This window comes from Lycium barbarum, chromosome 4 (genome assembly GCF_019175385.1).
Source record: "Lycium barbarum isolate Lr01 chromosome 4, ASM1917538v2, whole genome shotgun sequence".
NCBI lineage: Eukaryota > Viridiplantae > Streptophyta > Magnoliopsida > Solanales > Solanaceae > Lycium > Lycium barbarum.
The window spans coordinates 137,972,598-137,992,624 of record NC_083340.1 but is presented as its reverse complement, the minus strand read 5'-3'; the positions used below and the strand labels follow the sequence as shown (position 1 = coordinate 137,992,624).

At 39.0% G+C, this 20,027-nt stretch overlaps 1 pseudogene; it reads right to left on the bottom strand.

The window, feature by feature from the left end:
* Positions 1 to 6,520: 6,520 nt before the first annotated feature.
* Positions 6,521 to 7,632, bottom strand: LOC132636624 (chlorophyll a-b binding protein 50, chloroplastic-like; annotated as a pseudogene).
* Positions 7,633 to 20,027: the final 12,395 nt, after the last annotated feature.

Sequence of the window (20,027 nt, the reverse complement as noted above, 5' to 3'; positions counted from 1 at the left end):
CACAATTTATGTTTTAATTAAAATTGAAAATTAACGATTTCTATTTCGTATCCGAAAATAATTCCGCCTTTAACTTGAGTCGATTTTCTTGCGGATAATTCGTCATATAAATGTACGGGGTATAACACATATATGGCACCACTATTAATTTCTTCAATATATAAATTCTTCAATAGGGTATAAAAATACACGGTATTTACCAAAACGGAATGACCAAAAATTTATATACCAAAAGGGGTATATCGTGGGCTGATCCACGATATACCCCAAAAAAAAATTCATCTGACACCAAGTCAACGAAAAATTAAAAAAAAAAAAAATAATTGTATAACGTGGACTGATCCACGTTATACAATATAAATTGTATAACGTGGATCAGTCCACGTTATACAATTAAAAAAAAATTCCAGCGTTTTACAAATACTTGGTAAGTCGTTGCCTAAATTTAAATCATATTCGGTTATGTTTTTAATAAAAAACAATTATTGATTTTTTTATTTTTTAAAGCATGATTAACTCAAATAAATATTTTAACACATGCAATAATTAAATGTGTTATATATGCGAACAGAAATAAAAAATAAAATATAAGTTAAATAAACGTCACGCATTAACTGAGTAGTAAATGTTAAATTACATACTAACTATTAAACGGTACAAGACATGTTATATATTCTTGGAAGATTACATAAGGAAACAACGATCGTACAACTTAAGAAAAAACATAAAAACCAACAAGCAACAACAACTACTGATTTCTGTCGGGGCAGCGATTCTTTTATGACCTGTTTGCTTGCACGTACTACACTTCATTCCTCCTTCTAGTTGTAGTCCGCGCTCCTGAAGCCGAAGTAAGTTTTGTTTGAAAAAACTTAGTGTCTGACTATAAGGTTATTTTAGTCAACTTTATATGTCGAGAAAATTAGTCAGCTTTATTTTCAAAAATTGAAACCACAGAAGTGAAATTGACATTCACAGCTACATTACCCCGGGATTTTTACGTTGAAATCTATTGCGTATCATCATCTTATAAGTACATAAATCTGAAAATTTCATGCCAATTTGGGGGGAAATTGAAATTGAATGGGATAAAAGGTGTTTTTTCAAAAATAGGCTCGGCCAAAACGCCTATGGCAGTTTGTCCGCGTAGATCTCAAAAAAATATGCAAGTTAAAAAACAAACGCGTAAAAAGGACATCCGAGCGCAAAATTATGACCATCTAAAGTTTGACCACTTTACAACTAGTTTTCAAACAAAACTTACTTCGGACACCTTTTCAACCCCTAAAATGACGATCAGAACGTCTACGTACCCTTGATGTATTGAGCCTACATTATTGTACGCAGAAAAAAAATATCAGGTTCTATATAAAATATTGACATTTCGGAGTTTTGACACACGACTAATCGTTGGTCAAAGTATGGAAAAATCACTAAATTTTTTCAAACAAAACTTACTTCGGACACCTTTTCAACCCCTAAAATGACTATCCGAACGTCTACGTATCCTTGATGTATTGGGCTGTTATGTCCCGTATTTTTATACATTGGGACAACCCGGAGTAACTATGATAATTTAAGGCCAAGACTATTCCGGGATTTGAAGTCGGGACTTTTGACCTTTGATTTTATTTTGAGACATAAGTTATATATGAAATTGTTGGCATTGAACACTTAGGAAAAATTGGGACCACAATTCATAAAAAATATCTTTCCACAAGGGGCCTTGTAGCTGTGTGGTCCATTAAATGGTCACACACATTGTGTGGCCAATTTTAATTGGTCCAACACATTGTGTGGACCATGGAAACTTGTACAATACATATGGAATTAAAAGAAGACCATGTATTCATCTTTCTCACTTTACACACTTAGAAAAAAAAATATCAAGAGTTGAAGAACTCTTCAACCTCTCTCTCTCTCTCTCTCTTTCTCGGCTAGAAACCAAGAAAACCAACCCCCATTTTTAGCCTTCCCAAAAATAATTCGTTGGTGTAAACCCACTATATTGAGGTCCCTAAGTAGCGTGGAAGTATTGTTTGGATCATCTAATCATTCATTGTGTCCAATTGCAAACCCTAGCCATTTGTGGTATTAAAGAAGAAAGGTAAGTTTTGCTCTTGTTCTATGTGTTGTGAACTCTTATTTCATGTTGTAGTATGTTAATATGGATGAAAATCATGAAATATGGTGTGATGAAGTTGGGCCGTGTGTTTGGTGTTCTAGCCGTGTATATGGGTGTTGAATTGGATTGATGAATTAATTCTTGTAGTATGTTAAATTATTGTAGTGTGTAGGATGACTAAGAATTATATATATATATAAGTAGTGATAGATGAACATGAGTCATGCTATATGCCAAAGGACACACTAATGTCGCTTAGCGTCGTAATGGTTATTAGGATGACTGTTATGTTGGAAGCGAGAGTCTATTGTCCCAAATTGATATAGTAAGCGTTGCGGACTGATTTGGAGAACTTTGTGCACTTAATGAAATCTTTATAGATGAGAACCATGAACATATGTATATGTGTAGTGTGGACGAATGTGGGTCATATAATATGTCGAAGATCGCATTAATATCGCTTAGCGTTTTAATTGTCGTCGTTATGAATTCTAGTTTGGAAATGAGCATTTAATGACTCAAGATTTACGTTGAGATTTTTGTGGGCTGATTTAAGGCTTATTGTGCGTTGATGTAATTTGTATATTTTATGAGAATGATATCGTTATATTGTGGATTGTGGTACAAAACATGACTTGAAAATGAGGAAAGTGAAAAGGGGGCTGCTCTCGGCTAGGGGGCTGTTTTCGGCCATAGATGGAAAAATTGTGGATTGTTGGAAATATTATGTGAATTGTTTAGAATGCCCTTGAATATTGTTGGTAAGGATTCGGGTTGATAATCGAATGTGTGAGCGATATTGTGGCTTGAATGTAAGCCGTTGAATTGAATATTTGGAAAGTTGTTGAATGATGTAAAAGAAAGTTACTATTGTTATTTTGTCTTTCGAATTGATTATCGATGTTGCTAGGTCGGTTATTGTGGTTGTTGTTGTTGATTTTGAGCGAGTTAAATTCTCGGGTTGGCCTATTTACAGGGGAAATGCTGCGAATTTTCTGTAGAATTTAGAGTTAGTTGGAATAAATAATTGCTTAAGTGCCTATGGTTAATATTGGATATTCGTTGGCATATTTGTAGACCTTGGGGAGCCCGAGGCGTAGTTTGGGATTAACTTTAGATTGGCTAGCTTGGAGTGCGTACGAGGTATGTAAAGCAACCTTCCTTCTTTTGGCATGCCTTAGTTTTACATAGGCTAGATTAGAGCCTTAAGGGAATTCCAAATTCGAAATCCGAGCATGATATGATCCTTATATAATTCTTGGCACTCTTATGTATGGTTTGATGAAATATGAACCTTCATGTATTTGAAATAATCGCCTTTCGAACTTTGTATGGAAAGGTTTCACTTTAAAGAATTTCGTAAATTTTGAATGACATATCTTTCACATAAAGACTCGGATTGCTTTGATATTTTCGTATGAGTTTGCATGGCTCATGATGAGTATGTTTTCCATAGGCGGGCCCGACTCGGGTTAATACCTTTCCGTGGGTCCCGCGACTTTCCCTTATGTAATTTGGAGAACTTTTGAAAGAAATTGTTATGTCTATTATTTCGATTTTCAATTATGATCACTTTACTTATGTTTGAATTCATGATAATGATTTTATGCATATGACTACTCACGACTCTACTCGTGTATTCTGTTATCCCTTCGCCGAGTCCCGGGCCGGTTCTGTTGTCGTGCGCACTTTGATATACTCCGGAGTTATGCTGTGTTTATGGTTCACCGAGCTACTCGCCAAGGAGGGTCGGGTTCCACTTATATTTGGTGCTATGTCGTGTATGGTGTTGTGGTGTGTACGGCGTTATGTCGTGTATGGTGTTGTGGTGTGTACGGCATTATGCTGTGTTATGATATGCGACGGGGATTCGGAGATTTGAAACCTTTCTGGTGTTATGCTGTGTTATGGCGCCATCGACAGGCGGGCGACCATATTCTTCTGTGCCCTATGCATGACTTACATATTTTGAAACTAAACATTTTGATATGATTGGATTTGTACTTCTATTTCGTTTCTGTCTCAGATTTTTTTTCTGTATCTTCTGCTTTGCATACTCAGTACATATTTCGTACTGACCCCCTCTCTTCGGGGGCTGCGTTTCATGCCCGCAGGTACAGACGCACAGTTTGGTGATCCACAAGTCTAGGACACCCTCTTCTGCTATTTGGAGTGCTCTTCTCATTCAAGAGCCTACATTTTGGTATATATATTTTGTTCACTGTGTATGTATATATATATATATATATTCGATCAGGGGTACGGCGGGGCCCTGTCCCGCCATATGTTTCTGTTGGTCTGTTTAGAGGTTTGTAGACGTATTTGTGGGTGTGTGTGCCTACTTCTGTTCAGATGCGATTGTATGATCCTATATGGTTATGGCAGCCTTGTCGGCGTGCATTCTGTATATGTTTTGGGTCGTTGTGCCATTTGATAGCCTTGTCGACTTTTGATACATTTGATAGCCTTGCCGGCTTTTTGACATATATATATATATATATATATATATATATATATATATATATATATATATATATATATATATATATCCGCATACGGTTGCGTTGAGATGTATTTGAACAGTTTGGTATGGTTTGAGACAGCATATAGTATTTATGGTTGTATATGCTATTTGTGTATGATTCGATTGAATAAGTACGTCAGGGTGCCCAACTAGGGCGCCAGTCACGGCCTACGGGGTTGGGTCGTGACATGGGCCTACATTATTGTACGCAGAAAAATATATCAGGTTTTATATAAAATATTGACGTTTCGGAGTCTTGACAAACGACTAATCGTTAGTCAAATTAAGTATGGAAAAAACACTTCGGGCATTTTGGTTCCGGACTCCTATTTTGTAAAACGCTGGAATTTTTTTTTAATTGTATAACGTGGACTGATCCACGTTATACAATTTATATTGTATAACGTGGATCAGTCCACGTTATACAATTATTTTTATTTATTTTTTAATTTTTCGTTGACTTGGTGTCATATGAAATTTTTTTTTGGGGTATATCGTGGATCAGCCCACGATATACCCCTTTTGGTATATAAATTTTTGGTCATTCCGTTTTGATAAATACCGTGTATTTTTATATCCTTTAGGCTCCGGACTAAACAAAAAGGGTCATTCAAAAGCGTATATAAGCTAAAAACATAATACTAACAATAACAATAACAGCAATAACAATAATAACTTTGACAATAACAACGATAAGTACGACAACAATAACAATGACAGCAACAACAGCAACATCAACAACAGGACTTGCAAGTTACTCAAGACTAAATTACATTCATAATTGGATTTTTAGGTCAAGCCCTCTAGTCACACACAGACACACAGGTCAAGCCCTCTAGACACACACACACACACAGTGGACTTGTAAGTTATTTAGACTAAATTACATCCATTTATGAGATTATTTATTTAGCATAATATACTCTAATTTCTGAAGAGTATTAAAGAAAGGATACGTTTCATATCTAAAGTTACAGCTCCCCCCAACAACTTTTCCACCTCTATTTCCAGCACGTCTTGGAATAACTGATCAGCTCTAATAAACATTTATCATTTAAAAAGATTTTTATTATTAGCGAGCCAATAATATCACATTCTCAGAAGTACTAAAAGATTTTCAGATTAACAGGGTGAATCTTTCACCAGAGACCAAAATCTAGTAATCAGCCCAATAATCAAATGGACTAAGATAAGACGAGCAACAAATTAACTAACGAAAGGCCCTTTTCAAGATAAATTTTAGTTCAAGTTGGTAAAAACTCACGAATAGCCACTCTTACTATTGCTAGTTGAAAATAAGTCAGAAAATCTACATATTTCTCGACTTCTTCTTCATTCTGCAACTATAGATGAAAGTACTATAAGAAGCAGCTTAGGACCCCATTATAGGTGTATGTAATAAGTAGAATAATAGCTAAATAACTTATAGGAGTATATTGTATAGATTCGGAAGAAAGCCCATTGGGTTCTCTTTTCAGTTTCAATATCAATTTATTTGCTTCTTGTTTGAACATTAAAACGCTTTCTTGTTATTACTATTACAGAGCATTTTTTTAGTACCTGTGAAATTCCAACTTGCACCCTTTTCTCCAGAGGTGGATGCAGTGTTGTATTACCAGCTAGGTTCATCTAAATTCAATATTTTGACGTGGAGAATAAATTTATGCATAAAAATTCACTAAAATATAAACAATTTGTAGGTCTAAATCATTTAGTTTAAACAATGCAATAGACTCAATAATAAGAAGCTCAAAAGTTGAATTTATAGAGTTTAGATCTTGGATTTACTCAGCTTTACCCCATTTTAACTTAGTATTATATTTAAGTTATGGAGATTGGAGAGCACATAAAATATAACCGAGAACTACACATTTAAACAAAATTCACATATAATCTTCACTGATTTACCATAGCTTTACAAGGTCATCAAAAGATATGATGCTAGAAGAGAAACTTAGTTTTTTAAGAACTTCACTTTCCGGGGACAAAGTTTGTGGCATATGATCACGCATTGTTGTTAACTGGGTCAGCAAGATGGTCAGCAAGGTTCTCTAGTGGACCTTTTCCGGTGACAATAGATTGAACGAAAACATAGCAAGTCTACCAGTCTTGACCTCTTTTATCTTGAGCCCAGTGAAAGCCTCGGGATCGTCAGCAAGGCCTAAGTCAAAGCCACCACCGGGATAGAGTGGGTCGATAACCTCGCCGAGAGGGCCACCAACAACACAATAACCCTCAACAGCTCCCATCAATACAACTTGGCAAGTCCAAATGGCAAGAATACTTTGTGCACGGACCAAACTTGGGTTTCCCAAGTAATAAGTCCACCCTTGCTGAAAATCTGGGATCCAGCCTTGAACCATATAGCTTCACCGAACTTGACACCGTTACGGGCCAAGAGCTCGAGGAAGATGCAACCAAGAGCTCCAAGCATAGCCCATCTGCAATGAATCACCTCCAACTCACGATTCTTGGCGAATGCTTCTGGATCAGCTGAAAGTCCAGCAGTATCCCGCCCATAGTCACCTGGAAACTACCAGTCAAGTAGCTTGGGGACTCACCAGAAAATGGACCCAAGTACTTGACACGATCAGGATCATACCATGGGCTGCCAGAGGGGATAGGTTTAGCTTTAGTACGGTCTTCCTCGCGGTGACTTTCCCATTTCCAGTTATTTCAGAGGAAGATGGTGAGAGTTTTATTGCCTTTCCGGCAAATGAAGATGAAGAGAGAGCCATTGTAGCTTCCATAGTAGAACGGTGAAAAACTCTTGAATGCAACTACTACAAAGAAAGAATATTTAATTTCTGGCTTGAGTTTCATGGGCTTGTACCAAGAGTATTTATATGACTCCAAGTCCTTATCGTGGAATATCATTATCAGTTTTCTTATTGCAGGATGACAATTTTGTAACTTCTTGCGTTCCAAGTGCATAATCTATTAGCAAATTTGTGCACCATTAAGCATGACAAGGTTTTTAGACACATTATGGTTAAAAAAGTCTAACCCAATGCAGATTTCATCTCCTACAACCAATCCAAATTTGCCACGTGTGAAGTAGATTATTGCCATATCCACTTGACCAGATCACAAGAATAACTCATGGCCATACAGCAAAAAAGTAAAATAAAGTGTAGGCCCTAGGTATTTCTTGGCTTTCCTACTGACCATTGTAAGAGATATAGATAATGCAGGAAAAGAAATTTTCTTGGATTGGGTGTATTTGATAGGAAGGAAAAAAAAAATCAGAAAATAAACTTTTGTCATATATTGTTCAATCACTAATAGTAATTTATGTACTATATATAAAAGTTCAATATATATAATTTTCGTGATATAATTGGTTTCGCAAGGGGAATAGCAAACTATATACTCCCTCCGTCCCAATTTATATGAAGGTTGACCAATTAATTTGTGGAGTCAAATAATCCTCTCTTTGACTACGATTTTCTCCAACTCATTTCATGTATTGTAAATTATTAATTATGCAGACTTATAATACTTTTTATGTAGTTTTCAAATATATAAATTTTATTATAAAATACTCGAAGAATTTAAAATTGAGTCTAAGAAAAAGTTATTTGACTCCCCAAACTGGTCAACCTTCATGTATTGGGGAAGATTCGTAGAACACAACTGGACGAATTACATGGCGCCACTTGTCAATAGGGCGAGTCTGATCCAAGTCAGCACTCAAGTGCCTCCGAGGGAGATCAAATGGCTCCGGAGGCTCATTAAGACTTGTGTCCTCGGGGGATCATGAATTTGATAAAGCACCTGTTGAAGAGGCCAACGGTCGGCCGTTACAAGAAGACTTTGTATCTCCCTCAAGATATTAATAGGGATTATTGTCATCTTTATTGTCCATCATTATTGCGGCATTATTTTGTAATATTAATGAGGGCATAATTCATGGAATGTTTACCTGGGAGTCCAAGTATAAATAGGGCCTACCATTTCACTGTAAAGGGATCCAAGAGAGATATACAATACACACTTGACACTTGTGTTTTTTTATGGTTTCTTGTCTAAATTCAAATTATCGATATTATAATCAACAGCTTTCCTGGAGACCCTAGCTCAAAGCCTCTCCAAGGCTCAGGCTATCTTAATTCTTTACTTTCAGTCTTATTAGCTATCTTAATTCTTTACTTTCAGTCTTATTTTGTTTATCTTGATTTCAACTGCATATTACAACTATCTTAATTCTTTACTTTCTTATTTTGTTTATCTTGATTCAACTGCATATTACATTGCTGCTTTGATCACTTTAATTTGATCCACGTGTCTTTGACCACATGTACAAATTCAACTGTACCAATTGATGGGTAAACACTTCATATAAATTGGGACGAGGGAGTATCTTTTAACATTTCGAAATATTTAACAATGTTTTAGTAAAAACTAAAAGTTAATAATAACTTTTAGGAATATTTTTAAATTAAAGCGATTTGTAAAGTGATTAGTCATCTGCAGGGGCGGATCCACCCTTTGGGGTGGGGGTGGCATGGCACCCCCTAGATTGATAAATTTTTTATATATCTATGTTGCAATTTGCTTAAATTAGATTAAATATTTGATCTTGCCACCCCCAGTCGCAAATTAGACAAAGGTACCATGGCTGGTAAACACAAGTTTGAATCTATCTTGAACATTTCTGACTCCCGTTTTTCTTGTGCGTTTTGGTTCCTTTGTACCAGTAATTCCCTTTTCGGCTCTGCCAATATTCTATTTATCTTTTTACTATTTATATTTTCTTTCCTCTATTCTATTATTTATCTGTGATCTCTAGCGAGAACACACAAATAGAAACTTCGAATCCCTTAAATTAAGCAATTTCCTTAATCTCAAATCTGTGAGTATTTAAATTGAAAAACTTGAGTCTCAATGGAAATTTTGGATTGAGATCAAAATTCAATTCATTTTTATTTTTTATAATTTCTTTTATTTATTACTCCCTCCGTCCATGTTTACTTGTATATATTTGACTTGGGACACTCTTAATAAGCAATAAATAAAATGAGAAGCGAATTGGAGTACTTAGTAATAAGGGTAAAATAGCTATAAAATGGTAAATTATGTCTTGATTTTTCAAACTATACAACTTACAGGTAAAAGTGAATATATATTTTTAGTATAGTAGACAAATAAAAATGGACAAAGGGAGTGTATTATAAAAAAATTATGCTACTCTATAATTGTTAAATTTAATTTAAATCACTTTACTACTTAAATTGTGATGGAAATTTCACAAGCATTGCTTAGAAAAAATATGAAATTTATGATTTATTTTTGAGAACTTGTAGTTATCCAATTCTACATTTACTTATGGGGTGTAAGTACCTATTGAAGAGTTTTTCTAGTATTTTTCTTATTTTGATTGGTGTAATTCTCTTATTGAAGATGTTATTTTACTTGTGCAAGTTCATTTTTTAATATACATAAAAGATGCAAGTCCCTTGGTGAAAATGTTGATTTTACCTTGTTGTTAATGGGTGTGATTCCTTATTTAAGATGTTAATTATGTTCGTTTCTTGATTTTTGAGATGTAATTTTCATATTTGCAAATAAAAAAAGGCCTATTAAGTTAACCCAAATAAACTAAAAAGAGATGGACCCGACCCAACACGTTCCTAACAAGATGCACATTGAAGAAAATTATGACACTCGATACCTTCAAATCCTAGATCCGTCTCTGATCATCTGCACAAGTCATCTTCATGGAAAGTTTGGTTTCACATTAAAATGATACTATCCGGTTTAAACCATGCCCTTTTATAAGTAGTAGTAATTATTTTTTAACCATCCCATGTTTTGAAAAGTTAAAGAGTGAAGCACAATATAGAACATTTTTATTAATTTCCATTAAAACATGATTACCAGTAGCTCTATTAGTAAAATAGCAAAAAACCACTGAATACAAATAGCCAGAAATTAGACGTTAGAGAAGTCATGCTATGCGTGAGAGGATATGAACGAATTTAAAACAAACGTTTTTGGGTTTTTTGTCGAAATAAGAAGGAATACATGTAATACAGCATTAAGGTAAAATAGTGTCATAGCAAACAAAACACCCAATACCTGAAATGCCACCATGGTCGGCAGGCACACGACGACATGGGCTCTAAATTGTGGCTTTCTTATATAGAAGTAGTAATTTAACATAGCCGTATTTTCCGTTAGCTGATAAAATTGGTTCAAACATTTTACGGAAAAAGGCGCAAATTTGCTATCGAACTATATGAAATGGCTCATTTATGTCATCGCCGTTACCAAAATGGCTTATCCATGTCATTTTTCATTAACACCGATTTTACAATACCAGATATGACACGCGGCCTCCAATTTTTCATGATCAATAACTTCAGGATGAATATGATCATACTATAGGCATATAAACAACTATATTTTGTATACGAAAAAGGCTCAACTTTGCCATCGAACTATCGGAAATGACTCATTTATGCTACTCGTCAATAGTTTGGCTCGTTTATGCCATCGAAGTGGACCTCTAATTGGAGGTCACGTGTCATATCTGGTATTGTAAAACCAGCAGTAATGAAAAATAGCATGGATGAGCGATTTTGGTAACGGCGATGACATAAATGAGCTAAACTATTGACAAGTGACATAAAGGAGCCATTTTCGATAGTTCAATGATATATTTGAGACTTTTCCGAACATTTTATACACGGGTGATCAAATTTGTAGCCAAGTTAACTTGATTATCAAGTAGGGACAAAAATTAAGTGTCACGACCCGCCTAATGGGCCATGACGGGTACCCGGAGCTGACTACCGAGCACCACGCATCATACTACTATCGTCTCGAACTATGTGCATATAAACTCCATAAAGCGTGTAGGCATACACACATATATATATATACATACATAGGCCCTCGCGGCGGCAAAAGAATAATATACAAAATGTGCAATGAGAGTTACCCAACATCCACTACTCACACATGAGTATCTACGAGCCTCTAGCTAAGACACTGAAGTCATTAAGACGGGACAGGACCCCGCCATATCCAAGTATATACACAAAAGAATATATTAGAACTGCACCTCCGGAATATGGAAGTGCTCCTATGCAAGCTGGTGTGGCTCCTAGGAAGCTGGGTCGTCTCCCTGTCTACCTGTGGGCATGAACACAACATCCAAGAAGAAAAAGGACGTCAGTACGAGCAATGTACTGAGTATGTAAGGCATGCATCATAAAATAACAAAGGAACAGAAGGATAAAACAAGAGTAAGAAAACAACTGGTGACTGACTGACTCTTAAGGCGAAATCATGCATGCATGCTCATGAAAATATCATCATATCATATATTGCTGCGGAACGTGCAACCCGATCCATCACCCATATATCCCACGTCCGGGATGATATTAACCGATGTGGGATTTGCCTAAACCGATGTGGGATTTGCCTAAACCAGTGTGGGATTTGCCTAAGGCAAGCCATACACTCACCCCCCCCCCCCCCTTTGGGACTCAGCGTTTTTGCTGAGGTTTGCCCCACCACTGGGTTTTCCCCACCACTGCGTTTGCCCCACCACCGGCTTTGATACCAACTGATCAGGTGGCTATGCGTCTATAGCGCCTCACCTTTTCCCCATGCCCCCTATATACATATACATATCATATACATATATAATATACATAGCATGCATGAGAGCCCAAACAAAAGTGCGCCTTATCGGAGTGACGTAAGGTCGTGAACCTCCGATTACATTATGACATCATCCTCATCGCCACGTCTCACCTTGAAGGAACTAATATTATGAGGCGAGACAACAATGAAGAATGGTATCAATGAAATCATAAGCATAAAAATATCTGAATTATGAAACCATCATTGTCAACCTTATCGTTGCGGAGCGTATCTCGTAAGAAATTCTTGAAGTCCTTCCACTTTCATCTTTAGGGATGCAAAAAGATCATGGAAGTATAGGGAAGAAATTATGAAACAAGAGTCATGCCTTTGAAGAAAAGGGAATAGCCTTACATACCTTTTTCGTTTAACTACTCTATCGCGTGCTTGTTCTCCCTTAATGCTCACGTTCTACCTTCAAGAGAATTCGTATCGACATTAGCTAACAATTATAAGAACGGACTTACTAACGCTAGAGAAAATTGGGCAGCATTTCCTTTGTTTATACTACTTTTCCCTTGTTCTACATTAGTTCCCAAACGTTCATATCAATATTCACAACATTGCAACCAATAATCATCATTTATCTACAATTGCCACAATTCACCGTTTCCATTCAATTTCTCCACAATTACGGTTATAGCTCATTATCGCGTTTTCTCATATACAATACTCATTCCATATTCTATAGGTCATTCATAACATGCTTACAATCTCAACATGCCAATATTCGTAATTCGATCCAACTATTGTTCAACAATGACACTATTCACTCCATTGTGACCCATTTTCTATACTCTTCTATAATCCAAGTGTTTCAACTTATCAATACTTCAAAAATCATGAAAATACCATGAAACTTACCGTAGATTGAGTAGAAACAAGCCTTGAATGGAAACACTCTTCTAGCACCAAAACCTCACTTCACTTCCTTTGGGTTTTCTTGAGATAGATGGACTTTTACTAAGTTTCACACACTTGTTTTCATGGATTTGAAGTGGTTGATCTTGGCTTTCCTTTGATTTTTCTTATGGATGAATGTTGGAGAGAGTATTCTAGAGGTTTATGTGTTCACAAAATGGTAAAATAATGATTGGGTCGAAATTGGGTCTATTTAAAGTGGTCCAGAAAATTCTGGACCGACACAACATGCGGCACACTTTGCTAGACGCAAAGCATGCTCTGCGAGCCGCATGTTGTGTCGCAAAGCATGTCAGTCCTCAAAATTTCACTGGCACACTTTGCTGCAAAGCTGCGTGGCCGCATGTTGTGTTTGGTGGACGCATGTTGTGCCGCAAAGTGCGCTAGAATCTGACATTCTTGCCAAACTCTCTTCGAAACTTAACTCCAATGATCCGACGAGTCTTAAACCTTCCCGAAGCTTACTAAACATGGTTTTTCTCCATTATATCCCCAAGATGAACATGTCTGCCCCCATGACCTCAAAAAAAAATTTTCCTGCTTCCCAAAGCTAGGACAATTCGCATTCGGCGAAACTCAACATACGAAAATGAGAGGTGTAACATTCTCCCCCCTTAAGAACATTCGTCCCCGAATGTTAAACACTCGGGATTCTATTAAAATTTCGCCAGAGTTTCCCCTGTAATATGGTACTACCATCCTGTCACAACAACCCACAATATCACTGCCTCACAGGGCCACTACATAATACCAACATATCTATAGTCACACACGACCAAAAACATGAAAAGTAAGCGTGCATACCTTATATTGTTGGCGTTTCATCTTGAATTTCTCCTGGGGGCTGGAATAAATGCAGGTACGTGGATTTCATTTTCTCTTCCGCTTTCCAAGTCATTTCTTCCCGGTTGTTGTTTCGCCACAAGACCTTGACTGAGGCCACTTCCTTATTTTGAACTCTTCGTACTTGCCTGTCTAAGATGGCGATAGGTACTTCTTCATATGTTAACTTCTCTGTCACTTGCACATCATCTACCGGGACAATCTTTGTGGGATCCCCAACACACTTGCGGAGCATCGAAACATGGAAGACTGGATGGACTGAGTTCAGCTCTGTGGGTAAGTCCAACTTTGCGTACGATCTTGTAGGGCCCAATGTATCGAGGACTGAGCTTACCTTTCTTACCAAATCTCATTATCCCCTTCATTGGAGACACTTTCAAAACACCTAGTCATTGACCTGAAATTCCAAATTTCTACGGCGATTGTCCGCATAGGACTTCTGGCGGCTTTGAGCTGTCACCAACTGATCTCGGATGAGCTTAATCTTCTCAACCGCCTGTTGGATCAATTCTGGACCTATTAATTGTGTTTCTCCTCCTTCAAACCATCCGATAGGCGACCTACACTTCCTCCCGTATAAGGCTTCATAAGGGGCCATCTGGATACTGGTATGATAACTATTGTTATATGAAAATTCAATAAGTGGCAAATGATCCTCCCAATTACCACCGAAGTCCAATGCACAAGCCCGCAACATGTCTTCTAAGGTTTGAATAGTGCGCTCAGCTTGTCCATCAGTTTGTGGGTGGAATGCAGTGCTAAACTTCACTTGAGTGCCCAATCCTTCTTGAAAAGATTTCCAGAATTTACCTGTAAATTGTGTTCCTCTGTCAGTAATAATAGATATAGGAATGCCATGAAGCCGCACTATCTCTTTGAGATACAATTTAGCATAGTCCTCTGCTGAATATGTAGATCTGACCCGTAGAAAATGTGCTGATTTCGTGAGCCTGTCAACGATCACCCAAATGGAGTCGTATTTATGCCGAGAACGAGGTAATCCAGCAACAAAATCCATATTGATCGCTTCCCATTTCCATATTGGAATTTCCATTTCTTGTAAAAGCCCTGCTGGGTCTGATGCTCGATTTTTACCTGTTGACAGTTTGGACATTGAGTCACAAACTCAGCTATATCTCTCTTCATTCCTTCGCACCAATACATTGGTTTTAGATCATGGTACATCTTTGTCGCTCCCGGATGAACGGAATAACGGGAGCAATCAGCTTCTTCAAGAATCTGGTGTCGCAGTCCCGCAACATTCGGAACACATAACCTGTTTCGGTACCTGAGAGTCCCATCTGCAAAAATCTCAAATGGAGACTTCTCGTTTTGGGAACGTGCATTTCTATAATACCTCAATTTGGGATCCTCGTATTGATGCCTTTTCACTTCTGTGTCAAAGGACAAAGCGGCTGGGTTAAGCACGCTAATTCCTGTGCTGCCCGAATCCATTAAGCGAACTCCTAGCTAGACTAGCTAGTTGATGGAGCTCACGAGGTAATTACTTCCTTTCTAATGGAACATCACTTCGACTACCCATGGATTTACGACTGAGAGCATCGACCATTACATTTGCTTTACCAGGATGGTATAGAATATTTACGTCATAGTCCATCAATATCTCTAACCATCGCCTCTGACGAAGAATCAATTCCTTTTGCTTGAAAATATATTGAAGACTTTTATGATCTGTGTAGATGTCCATACGGACACCGTACAAATAGTGCCTCCATATCTTTAGAGCGTGGATGACCGCAACTAATTCAAGGTCGTGAGTCGGATAATTCTTCTCATGTTTTCGCAGTTTCCTAGAAGCATAGGCAATAACCTTGCCGTGCTGCATCAATACACAGCCTAACCCGACACCAGAGGCATCACAATACACCACATAACCTTCTGATCCTTCTGGAAGTGTCAGGACTGGGGCTGAGGTCAACCTGTCTTTCAGCTCCTAGAAGCTCCGCTCACAAGCATCTGTCCACCGAAATTTAGCAACTTTCTATGTTAGCTTCGTCAACGGTGCTGAAATAGAAGAAAACCCTTCCACAAATCTCCTATAATACCCTGCCAATCCCAGAAAGCTACGGACTTCTGTAGGCGTTGTAGGCCTTAGCCAGGTTTTCACAACCTCGATCTTTTGGGTGTCAACCCGAATACCATCGGCCGAGATGATGTGGCCCAGAAAAGTTACAGAGTTCAACCAGAATTCACATTTTGAAAATTTAGCATATAACTTGCGAGCTCGAAGAATTCCAAGGACAGTACGCAAATGTTCCGCATGCTCTTCCTCTGATTTAGAGTATACCAGGATATCATCGATGAATACAATTATAAATAAATCCAGGAATGGCCTGAACACATCATTCATCAGGTTCATAAACACAGCTGGAGCGTTGGTCAAGACAAACGACATCACTCGAAATTCATAATGACTATATATGGTTCTAAAAGCCGTCTTCGAAATATCTTCCTCTTTGACTCTCACTTGATGGTATCCTGACCTCAAATCTATCTTGGAAAACCACTTGGCTCCTTGAAATTGATCAAATAAATCGTCGATCCTCGGAAGTGGATATTTATTCTTTATTGTCACTCTGTTCAGCTGCCTATAATCGATACACATTCGCAGAGATCCATCTTTCTTCCTTACGAATAAGACAGGTGCTCCCCATGGCAACGAACTGGGCCTAATAAATCCCTTCTCAAGTAAATCTTGCAGTTGTGCTTTTAATTCCTTCAATTCTGCAGGGGCCATTCTATAGGGAGGGATAGATATTGGCTCAGTATCCGACAATAGATCAATAGTGAATTCAATCTCCCGTTCTGGTGGAAGACCTGGAAGCTCGTCCGAAAATACATCTGGAAACTCGTTTACTACCGGAACAGATTGAAGAGTCGACGGTTTTGCTTTCGTGTCATGAACTCGAACTAAATGATAAATGTAACCCTTGGCAATCATCTTCCTTGCCTTGAGATAGGAAATAAACCTGCCTCTTGGAGATGCAGTGTTACCCTTCCACTCTAAAACTGGTTCTCCCGGAAATTGGAATCGGACCACCTTAGTCCTACAATCTACATTTGCATAACAGGAAGCTAACCAGTCCATGCCCATAATGACGTTGAAATCCAGCATTTCCAATTCAATAAAATCAGCTACAGTGTGCCGGTCACATACTACAATTACGCAGTCTCTATACACTTGTCTGGCCAATACTGGAGCACCAACTGGAGTGGACACCTCAAAAGGTTTGATTGGCTCGGGTTTCATCCCGATACGACCAGCGATATAAGGAGTAATATATGACAAGGTAGAGTCCGGATCAATTAATGCATAAACATCATAAGAAGATACTGCCAATATACCTGTTACAACGTCAGGAGCGGCCTCCGATTCCTGTCGTCCGATCAATGCATAGATACGGTTCTGGGGACCGCTCGAACTAGAGGCTCCTCTTCTGCCTCTGCCACGACCCGTTGAAGCCCGGAAATCTTGCCCTACGGGGCGCACGGACGACGAAGAACCTGCTACTGAACCTGTGGGTTGGGCCTCATCTCGGCCGCTCCTCACTGGACAATCACGCATTATGTGGCCAACTCGACCACATGCATAGCAAGCGTCTGAGCCTCGGCGACATTGGCCTGAATGTAACTTACCGCATTGACTGCACCGTGTTTCCGGCGGTCTCCTCTGACTAAAATCACCACGATATTGGGAACCTGAAGCTCCCGAACCCTGACTTGGCCCGGAATAAATAGGGCGGTCATACTTCCGGCCTGCAAACCGAGGAGGTGCACTGGATGCGAACTGGCCTGAATATCTGGAATATTGCTGCCCTTGGCCTCCTTTGTACTCACTGCTTGCGCCCGCTGATCTAGTCCTTTTTCCGTGTCCCCTATCCATATCTCGCTCTCCCCTATGCGGTTGTTGTTGCTTTTCCAAGTTCTAGGCATGCGCTTGAATACGCGAGATATCCATCCCTTCTAGTAGTGAAGTTGTCAAACAATCTTTGAATAAGTGTGGCCCTAATCCCCTCACAAATCGATGTACCCGGTCTCCCATGTCTGCTACCATGGCCGGAGCATACGTAGCCAATGAATTAAATCGGAGACTATATTCCCGGGCGCTCATATTCCCTTGCTTGAGATTCAGGAATTTGTCGGCGCGAGCTCGACGAACCTCAGGTAGCAAATAATGCCGAATAAAAGCATCCACAAACTCTTGCCATTTTGGGGGAGGTGCATTTTCTCCTCTGGAAGAAATCCAATTGTTATACCATAAAACGGCTATGTCCCGGAGTCTATACGATGCCAACTCCACGGACTCGGTGTCAGAAGCATGAATAATTCTCAACGGCCTCAGTATCTCATCAATAAAGCCTTGTGGATCTCCATCTGGTTTCGATCCGAAAAATTCTGGAGGATTTAGGCTCATGAAATCACGAGCTCGGGAACTAGTCGCCCTATCACTGGGACCTGCACCATGCCGCTGAGCCTATGCGGCAACTAACTGAGTCAGCAACTGAACGACATCTCGTAAGTCTTGATTTGGAGCAATAAGGGGAAGAGCTGGGGCCCGCTCATGCTCTTCTGCTACTGGAGGAATAGAAGAAGAAGTGGGAGTGGCATGCGAGGGAGTAGCACTCTGAGCCTCGCTATGTCCCAACTCAACTGGGGGTTCTCGACTGGTGCCTTCCCCGGCGGCATTTAATATTGTTCGGAGTTGCTTCTTTCTTGGTGGCATCGCTGAAACCATAACGCACAATTACAAGATGGTCATTATTCCTAAATGCCCCGCAGCCTCTTGTTTATAAGTGTGGCGCGCCTCACACCCATAAACAAGACTCTACTGGACACGGCTCGTAGAGACACCCTAGGACTGAACCGCTCTGATACCACTTTTGTCACGACCCGCCTAATGGGCCATGAAGGGTACCCGGAGCTGACTACCGAGCACCACGCATCATACTACTATCGTCTCGAACTATGTGCATATAAACTCCATAAAGCGTGTAGGCATACACACACACACACACACACACACACACACACACACATATATATATATATATATATATATATATATATACATACATACATAGGCCCTCACGGCAGCAAAAGAATAATATACAAAATGTGCAATGAGAGTTACCCAACATCCACTACTCACACATGAGTATCTACGAGCCTCTAGCTAAGACACTGAAGTCATTAAGACGGGACAGGACCCCGCCATATCAAAGTATATACACAAAAGAATATATTAGAACTGCACCTCCGTAATATGGAAGTGCTCCTATGCAAGCTGGTGTGGCTCCTAGGAAGCTGGGTCGTCTCCCTGTCTGCCTGTGGGCATGAACACAGCGTCCAAGAAGAAAAAAGACATCAGTACGAACAATGTACTGAGTATGTAAGGCATGCATCATAAAATAACAAAGGAACAGAAGGATAAAACAAGAGTAAGAAAACAACTGGTGACTGCTTGCCTCTTAAGGAGAAATCATGCATGCATGCTCATGAAAATATCATCATATCATATATTGCTGCGAAACGTGCAGCCCGATCCATCACCCATATATCCCACGTCCGGGATGATATTAACCGATGTGGAATTTGCCTAAACCAGTGTGGGATTTGCCTAAGGCAAGCCTTACACTCACCCCCCCCCCCCTTTGGGACTCAGCGTTTTTGCTGAGGTTTGCCCCACCACCGGCTTTGATACCAACTGATCAGGTGGTTATGCGTCTATAGCGCCTCACCTTTTCCCCATGCCCTCTATATACATATACATATCATATACATATATAATATACATAGCATGCATGAGAGCCCAAACAAAAGTGCGCCTTATCGGAGTGACGTAAGGTCGTGATCCTCCGATTACATTATGACATCATCCTCATCGCCACGTCTCACCTTGAAGGAACTAATATTATGAGGCGAGACAACAATGAAGAA